This window comes from Chiloscyllium plagiosum, unplaced genomic scaffold, assembly GCF_037043375.1.
Source record: "Chiloscyllium plagiosum isolate Xiang-an unplaced genomic scaffold, Cpla_swu_hap1 HiC_scaffold_2, whole genome shotgun sequence".
NCBI classification, from domain to species: domain Eukaryota; kingdom Metazoa; phylum Chordata; class Chondrichthyes; order Orectolobiformes; family Hemiscylliidae; genus Chiloscyllium; species Chiloscyllium plagiosum.
In genome coordinates, this window is record NW_028270140.1 from 117,561,243 (window position 1) to 117,572,690 (window position 11,448).

Below are 11,448 nucleotides of genomic sequence, written 5' to 3' on the forward strand. Positions count from 1 at the left end.
ACATAGATGTAGCCATAGATCTCAAACTATGGCCCTGAGATCAGAATCTTCAGCAAGTAGAAATAGTTACTTTGGCTTTGTCTGTTAATATCTTGGAAGACTTTAATCGGGTCACCTGTTGATCTGCTAAATTCTAGAGAAAACAGGCCTAGTTTGTATGAGCTCTCCCCAACCTCTGAAGTCTAGGTATCATACTTATAAACATACATTATACTCCCTCCAAGGCCAATATAGTCTTTTAAGGTGTAATGTCCAGATCTGTTTACAGTACTCCCAAGTAACAGGGCTGTAACAGGGTTTTGTAACAATGCAGCACATGTTGCCCAGTCCTCTAAATAAAAAGACCAGCATTCCATTCGCCACCTCGATCATTTTTTGTAGCTGTTAATGGCATTTTAAAGATTTAGGCACCCCAGCCCTAAGTCTCTCTACTTTATTTAACTTTTATCATCTAGAAGAAAGTACCTGGACCTTTTTTGGTCAAGCACTGCTAATTTTCTACTTGCTTATGTTGAACTCCATTTGCTACAGTTTTGCTGAGTCTTTCAATATTCCTTTGTAATTTTGTGCTATCATCCACATTGTCTACAATGCCACCCAACTTTGGATGTGTGACTTGCTATACAAATTTTTATCCAAATCGTTAATGAATATTGTGAATACTTGAGCTACTAACACATCCTGCTGATTTGAATACCTAGCCATGATTTTTCCCTTTCTGGTAATATCCAATTCCCTTTTTGAAAGCTATAGTTGAGTCAGTCCTTTAGAACCCTTTGAGGTTGTGATTTTTCATGTCACTTGTGATTATCTTCGCAGTGACTTGAACTCTTTGTCAGGATTTCTGTCAGTAATATTTTTTCCCCCCATGTTGTTCTTGGATCCTTTGTTATTTGTTGATACAAAGTTGATATTGCTAGTTAGGCCAGCATTTATTACACATCCTTAATGAGAAGATGGTGGTGAGCTGCTTTGTTGAACTGCTGCAGCCCTTACAGTCCAGGTACACCTACAGTGCTGATAGGAGGTTGCAAGATTCTGACCCAGCAACAATAAAGACGTGGCAGTTACGCTTCTAAGTTGGGATAGTATGTTGCCTGGAGGGGAGCTTGTGGTGGGTGGTGTACTAATGCATCTACTCCCGTTGTTCTCCTAGGGGGTAGAGGTTGAATGTTTGGAATGTGATTTTGAGGAGCCTAGGTGAGTTGCTACTCTGCATTTTTAGATGATGCACACTCATGGCATTGTGGCCATGATGAAGAACGTGAGTATTTGTGGATCTGGTGGAAATCAATTAGAACGTTTGTTCGGGGTGGTGTCCAGCTTATTTAGTGTTAATATAGCTGCATTCATCCAGGCATGTGGGGACTATTCCACTGCATTTCTGATATTTGCCTTATACATACTGGATAAGGTTCAGGGAGTCAGGAAATGATTTATTTGACACACATTTTCTCGCCTCTGACCAGCTCTTGTAGTCACAGTATTTACATGGCTTATCTAGTTCCATTTCTAGTCAGTTATAAACCTCAGAATTAATAATTGGGAATTCCATTATCGTAGTGCTGTTGAACAATAACAGATTATGTTTAATTCTCTCTAATTTAACCTTGTCATTGCCTGACACTTGTGGGCATGAATGTTGGCTGAATATTGTCCAGGTCTTGCTGCAGTTGAACATAGATTGCTTTATACTAGAGTTGTGAATGATGCTGAACATTATGCAGTCATCATCGAGCATCCCCACTTCTAATCTTATGATGGAGGGAAAGTCATTGATGAGGCAGCTGAAGATGGTTGGGCATAGGACACTACCCTGAGGAACTCAGTGATGATATTGGAATGAGGTGATTGACCTCCAACAATCACAACCATTTTCCTATGTGCATGCCCACTTTCAACCTTTTCTGAAGGAGAACAACTCCAGGTTTCTCAAATTATGCACACTAGTGACTTAGTTCCTGATGGCATTTACATTTATTTTTCCCACTGTAAAGCCTTCACATCCTTTCAAAGTGCCAGAATAGATTTAGGGACAGTGCACCTGGTGAGATAGAATCAGTGTTTGAGAAGGGTTGATCTTGAATTTCTTGCTGTTATGCTCCAACCCTCTCTTTACAATACACTCACCTTCGAATCCTCCCATTTCCTCCAGACGAAATGAGTAGCCATGGGCCGCAGCTATGCTTGTCTCCTCCATGAGGAGGTTGAACAGTTCATCAACTTCAACATTCCACCCCAACCTCAAATTCACCTGGACCAACTCTGGCACCTCTCTCCTCTTCCTGGACCTGTCAATCTCCATCAACGACTCAACACTGACATTTTCTCCAAACCCACCAACTCCCACAGCTATTTGGATTACATCTCCTCCCACCTTGCATCCTGCAAAAATGCTATCCCTTATTCCCAATTCCTCCGCTTCCATCGCATCTGCTCCTAGGAGGACCAGGTTGCCGCCTCCTTTTAAAGACTGCAATTTCCCCTCCCACGAGGTTGATGCCCTTCAGCGCATCTCATTTGTGTCCCGCACCTCTGCATTCGAACCCCACTCTAACTGCAATAAAGACAATAACCCCCCCCCCCTGCGGTCCTCACCTTCCATCCCACCATCCTCCATATCACGTCATCCTCTGCCATTTCCACCACCTAAAAACGAATCCCACCACCAGAAATATATTTGCCTCTCCACCCCTATCTGCTTTCCATAAAGACCATTCCCTCGTCAGTTCCATATCTGCTATCAACCTACCTTCCCCTCCTGGCACCTTTCCCTGCCACTACAGGAATTGTAAAGCCTGCTCCCACCCCTCCCCTCTCACCTCTGTCCAAGGCCCCAAAGGAGCCTTTCGCTTCCGTCAAAATTTCACCTGCACTTCCACACATCATTTACTGTATCCGTTACTCCTGATGCAGTCTCCTGTACGTTGAGGAGACAGGATGTCTATCGCAGAGCATTACAGAGAACATCTCCGGGACACCCACACCAATCAACCCACCACCCCGTGGCCGACCATTTCAACTCCCCACTCCCACACTGCCGAGGACACGCAAGTCCTGGGCCGCCTCCATCGTCGCACCCTTACCACCTGACGCCTGGAGGAAAAATGCCAGAATGCCTCATCTTCCACCTTGGGACCTTCCAACCCCATGGCATCAATGTAGATTTCATCAGTTTCCTAATTTCCCCTCCCTCCCACCTTTCCCCCAGTTCCAACCTTCCAGAACAGCACTGCTCTCGTGACCTGTCCCACCTGTCCATCTTCCTTCCCACCTATCCACTCCAACCTCCTCTCTGATTTATCACCATTATCCCACCTCCATCCACTTATCGCACTCTCAGCTACCTTCTCCCCAGCCCCACCCCCCCTCCCATTTATCCCATGCACCCCCGAGGCTCCCATTCCTGATGAAGGGCTTTTGCCCAAAATGACGATATTCCTGCTCCTCTCTCACTGCCTGACCTGCTGTGCTTTTCCAGCAGCACACTCTTTCCAGCATCTGCAGTACTCACTTTCGCCTGTATTTACATAGCCTGGGATTGTTAACACCTTTTCAACCATGTTTTCGCCCTGTCCAGCCATCTCTTACCATTTATTCAACTGTATTCCCGGGTCTGATTATCTGCAATCCTTTTAGAACTCTGTCCTTTATACTGATTTTCATTCTTCCCGCCAAATTAAATGATTGTGCTTTTAAATTTCATCTGCATCATCTTTGGAAGTCTATCACTATTCTCAGTTTACTGTTTGTTGAAGTTTTGTCATATGCAAATTTTGAAATTATGCCTGTATACACATGTCTAATTGATTATAGAATACTGAGGAAAAACTGTCATCCTAATCCAGACCCCTAGCCCTCTTCCTTTCCTTTTCTTTGTGAAAGAATAAGCCCACAAATCTGTTTCCTGGGTCTCCAACAAATTTGTACATACATTACCACAATCCCTTTTAAACCTTGGGCTTCAACTTTGCTTTCAAACCTATTTTATTAAACACTTTCTATAAGTGTCCCTTAACACTTCATGCAATTCAATCAAATCTTAAAGGTGAACCATGCCTATTTATATATTGACTTCCCTTAATCTGTATTTTTTCAAACAATTAATTCAGCTCACATTATCATTTATGGAGCTTTCTTACCTCTGAGGTTAAGCATGTTTACTTATTTGGTTTATGTTTGATCTTTTTTGAACAAAAGTGTAATATTTATAATTCTCAAGTCTTCTGACACTTGTACCCTGTCCAAGGAGTATTGTGAAAATATGAACAGTATCTCCATTATTTTCCATCCTTATTTCCCTCCATATTCTCACTTGCATACCATCTGGTCCTAGTGGTTTAGCTTTTATGGACAGCCTTTCTATAGCCACCTTATCAATTTTAACCAATTTGGTATCTCAATTACCTCCCTTTAGTATTTGTTATTTTTCATTTCTCCTCTGAACCATTTTATTCAGCATTATTGACTGTATTTTTTCCCCGTCATGAGAACGTATCAAGGACTGTACCCGAACAGTCTCTTACCTGAACAATCTCCTCTTTAAAGGCATCCATTTTTTAATTGCAGTTCTCCCTGTGAATCTTTGCTTCCAATTAACCCAGAACAGATCAACCAGTGAAATTGGCCCTTCTCTAATTGTCTTTCTAGTAGATTTGTTTCGTAACACTTGTGAAGCGCCTTGTGATTATTTTACTTTGGTCAAACATGTAAAACAGATTTTTTTGTCTCTACAGGTCTTTCAAGCTGGGAAGTCCATAGGGAGACTCTGCACCCAGGGAAAACGTTACCCTTTACGGGGGGGGAAGGGTAAACCAGTGGGGCATATAGTACAATCCCAACCCTACTGGGACGGGTGGGAGGGAGGTGTTTAGTCGTCGCACTGTTCAGTCGACATTGGGGAAAGTTGAACCCTGAAGTCTTTTTCGATGGACATTTGTCTCTTCTTTTTAGAGCTTCACACCAGAAGAGAAGAAACAAAGGAAGACATCTGACCCAAAAACATCATGTTTCTGACTAAGGGATAATGCAACAAATGCAGGAATATAGGCTTCAAAAGTGGGTTTAAGTGCAGAGAGAAAATCATAATCATTAGGTTAAAAGTTGGCAGCCAGAGACATGGGGGTTTTACATACAGACTAAGGCTGAAGGTAAGAATTAAGAAAATACTCGGGGATTAATAGGCATTTGCATGAATTTAGGAGAGCTACAAAAATGACAATGTTATTGCAATTCTAAAGTGCAGCTTGTTTCCAAAATGAATAGCAAACACCTAAATAAAATCATAGAAGTTAAAATGTAAGTTTCTGATGAAGTAATAGCGGTCAAAATGAATGGCTAACGATTGGTAACAAGGCTAAATGGCTCAAGAAACCCTAAATAGCTTATATTTTCACTGAGTGCATATCAGTTAAAAGTTTGACATATCTTTAGTTTTGCATTTAAAACACAAGATAGTATAAGTATTTGGGTTGTAATGCCAGTATTCAGATTCTTTTTCTAAATGAAAAACTACAGTAAATCTTTGTAATGTACATGTTCGATTTAAGGTACAGGCATGTATTTGGTTCACTGTGGTTAACAGTAAGGTTGCTTTGTTTAGTGGGGCATTGGTCTAGCATGTGTGCATCATAGAAAGTGGAAATGGTAAGGTTTCTTTCCCACTAGAATTTTTTTTTAAGTATTGCAGCTCAACATATTACTAAGTAGACTTTGTGTAAACTACCCCGAGGTTTTTCATATAGGATTTTAATTTCTGTTAAGGTTATTCATAGGTATAACAGTTTGTAAGGATTTGAAATATCTTTAGGATCCAATAGGGTTAAGATTGTTATTGTATTGTGTGTAACCTGCACAATGTGGAAAGCTGAAATCTCCATGCAAATCTGTTGCCTCTGTGCTGTCAATGTGATGTGCTTTCTGCATGGTTATATACTATTGAAATTAATAGAACCTCCAGAGTTAAAAGAATTATGTAGTAGGACAATTGAGGGCTGCATAATTAGATGGCATGTAAGGACAATTGTACACGTGTTAAGAGACAGGTTTGCTTTATTTAGTGTTTTTTAATCTGACTTGATTGGTAATATTTTTGTTCAAAGCATGATCTCGTGAGATGCTTATTGTCCTGTACTGAGTCTTAAGCAGGATAGATCAAAATTTCAATCTGGAATATATGGTTTAAAAAAATTGGCACATTGGTGGCCCTTTGTGCCATAAAAGCTGCAGGAGTACAAAATGAAATGGATCCGTTTTCTTTAATTTGTTCCACTTTATGTTGCTTTCTATACTCCTTTGTGTAAATAAATCCTTTTACATTAAATTCTGCCCCTTCCCCGTAATGTGTATTTTGTTGTAAATCTTTTTTTTAATTTTTATTAGTATGTACTGTGAATGTGGAAAACAAAAGCTGGTACACTTGACCTTTGTTATGCGTGAGTCTTTTATAATGCATTGACTGCCTGATAATTATCCCATGATGGTTAGATTTTTTTCAGATGGGACATAACCTCCCCCAGGGAAAACAGCAACTCTGCTGGTCAGAGTGCAGAGCGCAGCACAACTTTGGAGGCTGCAAGGCTAGAGTAAAGGATAACAAATAATTTTAAGTACTTTAAAAGCCATGACAGCTTTTGTATTTCTAATTTTCCCTACATTACATATTTTGCTACACAAAAAAGGGAGAAAAGCTGAATGTTTGGCTGATTTTTGCTGCTTGCTTTTAAAGTTGTATGAGATGAATGAAATAATTAATGCACTGAAAAGGATGGGCTTTGTGTGCGTGTGCATGACTGAAATTGTGGCATGAAATTCAGTAGCTATGGTTTGCTTTGCAACGTTTTTGTTGACTTTTTTTTAATTTGCATGACAATGCAGTTTATACATTCCTTAATTTTGCACAACTTGGTAAGTGTGATTAGACAAAAGTTTGTTATTTAGTTTTTCCAAACAACTGCATATTATATACAAATCATGTAATATGCTAGTTGATTAAGCTTTTTACTAAATAAAGGTCCTCTCAGCTTGCATGGTCTTTTTCAATATGTGCAACATTCATAAACTTTCATGCAATATACCTTCTTTAATTGCTAATACACAGATGATTACAAAAAGACAGTTTGCTCAGGTTTTTAGAAAACAAGTCCATGGCTGCTTAATGAAGTTACCAGTATTTGTATTGTGAAGAGAAATTTATTTGCATGTTCTTCATGGGTTTAATCCAAAAGAAATTTCTGTGCTCAGTACCTGCAGTTGATTCCAAAATGTGCTTAATGTGCTTCTGATCTAAAAGGGCATTTTCTTCATGTCAGATACTGCCTAACCAGAAATACAATATTTCAGACTAAGTTCTTTTTCACTTTGAAAATGTCTAACAAAATTCCCTCAGTCGTCTGGATTTAAATCTCTACAGTGTTCAGGTGTGAAGAATAAAAGTTACAGTATTACAGCTGGTTGGACAGAATTATAAATGTACTTCCCTGGGTTGGAGGGCTTTTTAGGAAAGGAGAATGGGTGAAGATTATATTCTGGAAAACAAAAAGAAAGCTTATATGAATAAATTTCTTGAGTTTAATTTTAGACTTTCTAGTTCGTGAGTTGCTGAAGAAAACACTAATTTTACAGTAATTCAGTTGAAAAATTCAGAGTAGCTTTATTACTGTAATATTAATTGTACTTGCTAAAACAAAGTGCTAAATACTTCACTTCCTGACCTCCCTTTTATCCCTGTTTTCAGCTTTATTGTATTTATTGCTACCCCATATACCCTATTCTGCGTTTTTAGTACAAACATTGTTTTTACATTGCTTTCCCACCATCTATTTTAGAAATTGGAGAAGCATTTAAAAGTTAATTCCAAAGACTTAAAAGTATAGAAATGTGAAGTTACCAGGTCAGTCCTGCATATTACATTAAGGTAGTAACCCACCAGCAGCAAGATGAATTCTCATCCAGGAATGTGCTTTGATGAGATAAACCGTTCTTTGGTAGAAATTTTGCTTGGATAGCCAAGCGAAATGCTCATTGGTCACCTTTTTGCGTCCAGTCTTCTTGCAGTGTTCAGGTTTAAACTGCTATAACTTTATCAAATCTATATGCAGTATTTTAAAGTCTGATTGTAGTATAGTTTATTACGGTTAGTGTAAACCCAGAATTGGGATAATGTGGGATTGGAATTCTAGTAGTCTGGTTTAATCCCAAAAATTAATAATAACATTTTTTTCTTTATTAATGTCATCCATTTCTCCATTAAATAACTTTGAATGGTCAGACTCGACAGTCTGAAGTTTGATAATTTATTTGTAAAGTTTTAATTGATCTTGATCTGCATACACGTACACCACAATATTGCATTTACATAACTGATTCTAACTGTGAAATTATAATTATTTCCAGTGCATTCACTGAAAAGTTTGAGTGTGGAATAACCCAAGGTTCGCTGTTCCAAAGAAAAATAACAGTAACTCCTCATGCCCAGTGTCTTCATTTTCAGTTTGCAGTTTTGTTTTTATTGACTTAAAATTCAGTGTTGCTAATTGTATAAGTTTTCAAGTGAAAGTTTACATAATTGGGGTTTGGGCTCATTCTGGTGGAGGTAGCAAATACTGATAATTTTTCTGTAGTCTCCAGTTTCGTACACCATTTCTTTGAAATGCCATGAAGTTCACTTGTGTAAATAGGCAGTTTGCCAGCAGTGGATTGTCTGGGTTAATCTAAATAATTTTCCATTTCTTGAACAAGAAGTATTTAATATTAAATATGGCTCTTTTTCTCTGAAATTAGACTGTTCTAAACTCTTGACTTTTTTCATGTTGCATTTGGTCTGCCAGTGCTTCCTACTGAAGCACAAAGCAGGTTGTATCATCATAACCTAATTATCTGAAATATCAGTGTGCTCAGATCATCGCAACTGACTTGCTGTTTGGTAATCCATCTTTAATAATGCAGAATTTTAAAATAGCAACTGTGGAATAATACTACCGCAATTTAACAATATGTTTTATTTAACTTTGAGCAACGTGGCAATAGAATATTGTTAACTAATTGGGAAATATTGCAACTACAAATGGCAGAATTTTAAATTGCTTTTGCAATCAGGTTAAATGGAAAGGTTTTGGTGCAGTAAAATTAAATTCAGTTAAGTGTGAGATTCATTTGCATTGATTTTACGGAGTTCATAAAGACTATGTTATAAATTAAAATATGTATGTACCTAGTAATGGAGACTGTCAATGAGTGAGTATGCTTTTTTTTAAGACAACTTGCAATGACCATTTCCCTGATTCTGAGTCCAGAAAATGGAACAATTATTAATTCCCCTTTCTTAGATCTTATCTAGCTTATTTTCAACCATTTGTGAAATTCCTGGAAAGCTTAAAAACTGAAAATGAGGAACCTGAGTTACCTTTAAATTTGCATGCACAATGCATTGCAGATGCATGGTTTATTGAATGATCCCTGCATCCTAATCAAAGCCCAAGGTTAAATTCAAGATTTATTGATCCTCATATTGCTGAGGGTGTAGAAAGGCACAAACATACATTGTCAAAAAATGTTGCCCACACCCCTGCCCCCCCCCCCCCCCCCCATCAAAAAGATATGAACCTGAATATCAACACTCCTAAATCTTTGCACAAAGTAAATGCATCATGGGATATACAGAGCATTTTACTCGTTCATTGTACAAATGTACCTTATTGTTTTTGAATGTTGGGAGAATGTTGATGGAGTCATGCGAATTAGTCTCATCACATTCCAGTGTTTTCTGCCTTTTTGGCATGCTCAAGCACGGCTTGATTTGTCTGCTCCTCACACTGAATGGAGTGCTGTCCTTGCAGAAATGGCCGCTGCTGCTAATGTAGCTTTTCTACTTGAATATTTTTATGTTGTAGAGATCTCAGGTCAGCATTTACTGTTTTATATATGCCTTTTACCTTCCCTTCCTGTTTGAGCTTCCCTCTTTCGAAGGGTTCTAACAGTGCATTATTTAGTAATTAGATACGTCAAGTTATTCACCATTGACACCATAGAATTTATTCATGTTTCTTTGTTGTCTTAGTCAATTAGACATGATCTGAAATAAAATTTTATGTGGATGTTATCTCAGACATTTTCCACATGATCTTTTCTGCTCTTTAGGAGTGGAAGAGTGCAGAAGCTTCTATCTTGATTATCTACTAAGTAGAAGTCTACAGTGATAGATCATTATAGTATTTTTTTGTTTTGTTTAAAAACTGCATATAGATTCAGTTTTAATTTTCAGCTTTAGCATTAGACATTTGTTTGTCAATATTTCATGATCAGGATAATCATAATTAGGCCGGATGTGAAATGGTACTTGTCCACCCTCCTTTGGATAACCTGTCATTTATTTATTAGACGTGATGGTCATAAAATATAAAACTGTTATTTCTTGTAATATTTTAAAATCTTTGTTAAAGTGACATCTCCAATTTTTAAAATACAAATAGTGTTAGCTTGATAGCATTTCTTGACTCCACTCCTGTGGGAAAAATATATATTAACAGCCTGAGATAACAGCGGCTTCAGTTTCAGTGGTCCTGGGGTACTTAGCTATTGACAGGCTTGTAGCGTGGCTACTTGTAGAATTGTGGAAGGTGGTATCTGCATTTGTGCATGGGTTTTTTCCCCTGATTTTAATGACCAAAGGATTCTTCAAAAGGAGCTTCACATGAGTAATGTGGTGTTAGAATTTACCCTTCAAAACCTCTCCTGCAACCTCTCAAGCTGTATGAACATAAGCAACATTTCTTGGAAGTATGCTTCTATGTAAACTTGACAAAACTTCATTTTAAATAGAAACATGGTTTTAATTTTTGATAAGCTGCTGAATTTTGAAGAAAGTTTTTGGGGCCACCAAATATTTTGGATCATGCAGAGAATATATATTGTATTGATCTTATATGTAGTAATTTTTGTATTGATAAATGTTAGTTTGTATCTTGTAGTGAACTAGTAGATGTTAATGTTAACCACTGCTAGGAAATGTATGTTCAAAATAAATCATTTAAAGATAATGATGGAATTCAGTTTTTTTTTCCTCACTCTAAAATGCAAAATACTGTGAAATCTGATTCTATCTTAGAAAAATGTGTGTTTATCTGTCTTCTCTATACCTTCCTGACTTACCCGCCTGCCCAAATATTTACCACCACCACAAAAGGAAAATATTGTCCTTTTAGATAAATGGACTGATACAATCCATCTATGGTCTTGCTATGTGACTATGTAAATTAACTTGCAGCATTGAAATTAGTATCCATATTCTGCTCATTCTTTCGACAGTTTGATGGAAATGGGAAAGTAGGCTGAAAAATACATAGTTGTTATTCCTAACTCAGCAGATGTTCACTCAGTTACCAGACTACCATGTAAGAGTCGATAAAGTGTGGGGGAAGGGAGCTGAAAAATAATTTAGATGGGAAGGTA

General features: G+C 37.8%; 1 protein-coding gene across 3 annotated transcripts in view; it reads left to right on the plus strand.

Annotated features, from left to right (window-relative positions):
- tnpo1 (transportin 1) overlaps nt 1-11,036 on the plus strand; it is a 129,081-nt gene extending 118,045 nt beyond the window's left edge. For all 3 annotated transcript variants that reach the window (XM_043707736.2, XM_043707728.2, XM_043707746.2), the window contains exon 25: nt 4,737-11,036. The gene's annotated coding sequence lies outside the window, so the exon portion shown is untranslated. The remainder of the gene's footprint in view (nt 1-4,736) is intronic.
- The last annotated feature ends 412 nt before the right edge of the window (nt 11,037-11,448 follow it).